The sequence below is a fragment of the Cicer arietinum genome, chromosome 8 (assembly GCF_000331145.2).
Source record: "Cicer arietinum cultivar CDC Frontier isolate Library 1 chromosome 8, Cicar.CDCFrontier_v2.0, whole genome shotgun sequence".
Classification (NCBI taxonomy): Eukaryota; Viridiplantae; Streptophyta; class Magnoliopsida; order Fabales; family Fabaceae; genus Cicer; species Cicer arietinum.
In genome coordinates, this window is record NC_021167.2 from 6,297,097 (window position 1) to 6,299,838 (window position 2,742).

General features: G+C 30.6%; 2 non-coding genes and 1 pseudogene across 2 annotated transcripts; all 3 read right to left on the reverse strand.

Annotated features, from left to right (window-relative positions):
* Positions 1-17: 17 nt before the first annotated feature.
* Positions 18-103, reverse strand: LOC113788116 (U4 spliceosomal RNA; annotated as a pseudogene).
* Positions 104-1,009: 906 nt separating this feature from the next.
* On the reverse strand, positions 1,010-1,170 carry LOC113788108 (U1 spliceosomal RNA). Its single transcript, XR_003474617.1, has one exon. It is a non-coding gene; the product is annotated as a U1 spliceosomal RNA (small nuclear RNA).
* A 1,003-nt stretch (positions 1,171-2,173) lies between these two features.
* On the reverse strand, positions 2,174-2,324 carry LOC113788111 (U4 spliceosomal RNA). The gene has a single exon (XR_003474620.1). It is a non-coding gene; the product is annotated as a U4 spliceosomal RNA (small nuclear RNA).
* Positions 2,325-2,742: the final 418 nt, after the last annotated feature.

Genomic DNA, 2,742 nt, shown 5'->3' on the forward strand with positions numbered 1-2,742 from the left:
TGAACTCAAGCCTAAGAGGGGGTTTGGAAATAGTTTTCAACCAGCAATAGACGCGCCTCGGTTAGTACCTCACTAGCTGCGTCATTGCCCCAAGCGCAAAGATGCTTTTGAACTCCGATAATTTCTTTTTTTTATATAACTTCAAATCTCATATAATCCTCTTATTAGCCATGTGGGACTAATAAATTTTACTTCCAAACCACCATTCATCACTATTTGTCTTAAACAAATGTCTATTATCACTTAATCTCACGTGGACTGAACATATATAAAACTTCAAAAATCCAATTATTTATTAGTTTATTACATGTATAAGGAGTTTTGTACAAGGAGATGGACAATAAAAAAATGTCTGTTCATAACAAAGAAAAATAATATCAAATTATAAGCATATAAAATTCATAGCAGATAAATTTTTTCAAATATTACCATTGTACATTAAACCAAAAGTTTCTAACATCTTATATTTCCAGGAAACAACTGACTAAGACGATCAAATGTTATACAAACAAATGATAAAAGAAAAATATTCCTCTAATTCTTTATCTACATATATTTTTTTGTTTTGCCTTTTTACTTTTTCTGAACATTTGTCTTGTCATCTCATGTTTTAGACCTTTAACATGATTGTTATAGACCTTTTTTTGTTTGCAGATAGAATTTAAGACCTTTAACACTATGTTGCACCAGATAAGCCCAAGGGAGGCAAAATGTTTAGAATTAACCCGTTTATATATCTAGGGAATCAAAAGGCACTTGTAACTTATAAGAGTTAAACTTAAACATAGAATTGACATCATCTATGTTTATAATGTTAAGAATTTATTTGGCAACCGTGTTTTGAACAATTACAAGAGAAAACATACTTGGTACTTCAATCATCTTTTAAACAATTATAAGTGAGAACTTAAATGAGTTTAGAATCAAGAGATAATTATGATAAATATACATTATTGACTAAAGAACAAATAAATGCATTCAAAAGCACTAAAAATTTGATACTGTAATATAAGGGGTCGCGCGAACGCAGACCCCCACAGCAACAAATTATGATGTAGGCTCCACCACTTGGGTAGACCTTAGGCTAGCACCCCTCCTAAGTGCAATGGAGGTCACTTGCCTAAGCCATGGGCCTTCTTGATCACCCATTGACTCCATCCAGGTAAGTATGTTGCACAGTAACTCACACTTATGTCTTATATCTCTTGCTCCATACTATTCGCTATATATATCTGATGTGGGACTAAAAAATGTACTGTGTGCACTATTGCAGTTAAGGGCAGCTCATAATTTTTTAAACTTCTTCAGCGTGTTCTCACTCCCCCAACTGGCAAACCCTATGTGAGTTATTTATTCGGATTTGTGTAGTTGTATGGTTGAATCTGAATTGTTAATGTTATGTTTTGCTTTTTCTTTCATGGTCATTAGCTGAGATGCAATTACAACGAAGGTTAATGTTATGTTCCACTGGTTCACTTGTCATTCCCCTTATTCTTAAGGTCCGCGTTGTTAAAACTATAATTAATTATCTAACTATTTCTATTTCCTTTCTCTGCTGCACATATATCGTGTTTCCTATTTTTAAATGGTCACTAATAATGTTTTTTACGCATTTGTTCAACTTAGACATTGCCACCCTTCTTGTTACTTAATAGAATATTTGTTTTTCATTAGATTGCTAACTACGCAAAAAATATAAATGTAATTTTTTTTAAATGAAGTTTGAAAAGGAAACAAAATTTATGTATTTTTTGTTTCAGCAATGCTTAATGGTTACGAAATTATATTCCATGGGAAAAACACAAACAGTAGAAGCGAGTAAACAAATGTTTTGAATTTGAACGGTTATTAAACATTAATTACATTATAAATATGTTTTCAGGTGAACTATAAAATTATTTGAAGTTTATATAATACATGAATTGATTGACAATCATATATCCAAACATCTAAGGTTATTGGTGAACCAAATTCCATTTGATGCAAAGAGTGTTAATAAATTGAAATAGACAATAACTTTGAGATAATTCTTTTTCGTAAATGAGTTAACTATTATGGGATAAGAGAGTAATTTTTAAGGATCAAAAATTAAAATTTTCTATTTATTAAAAATAAACATATACATTGAACTTAAATGATAGGATTAAACATATACATTGAACTTAAATTGTAGAACTTTACCCCTAAGGGAGTCCTTCCAAATATTCTCAAAGGCTTGAGTTGAACTCAAGCCTAAGAGGGGGTTTGGAAATAGTTTTCAACCAGCAATAGACGCGCCTCGGTTAGTACCTCACTAGCTGCGTCATTGCCCCAAGCGCAAAGATGCTTTTGAACTCCGATAATTTCTTTTTTTTATATAACTTCAAATCTCATATAATCCTCTTATTAGCCATGTGGGACTAATAAATTTTACTTCCAAACCACCATTCATCACTATTTGTCTTAAACAAATGTCTATTATCACTTAATCTCACGTGGACTGAACATATATAAAACTTCAAAAATCCAATTATTTATTAGTTTATTACATGTATAAGGAGTTTTGTACAAGGAGATGGACAATAAAAAAATGTCTGTTCATAACAAAGAAAAATAATATCAAATTATAAGCATATAAAATTCATAGCAGATAAATTTTTTCAAATATTACCATTGTACATTAAACCAAAAGTTTCTAACATCTTATATTTCCAGGAAACAACTGACTAAGACGATCAAATGTTATACAAACAAATGATAAAA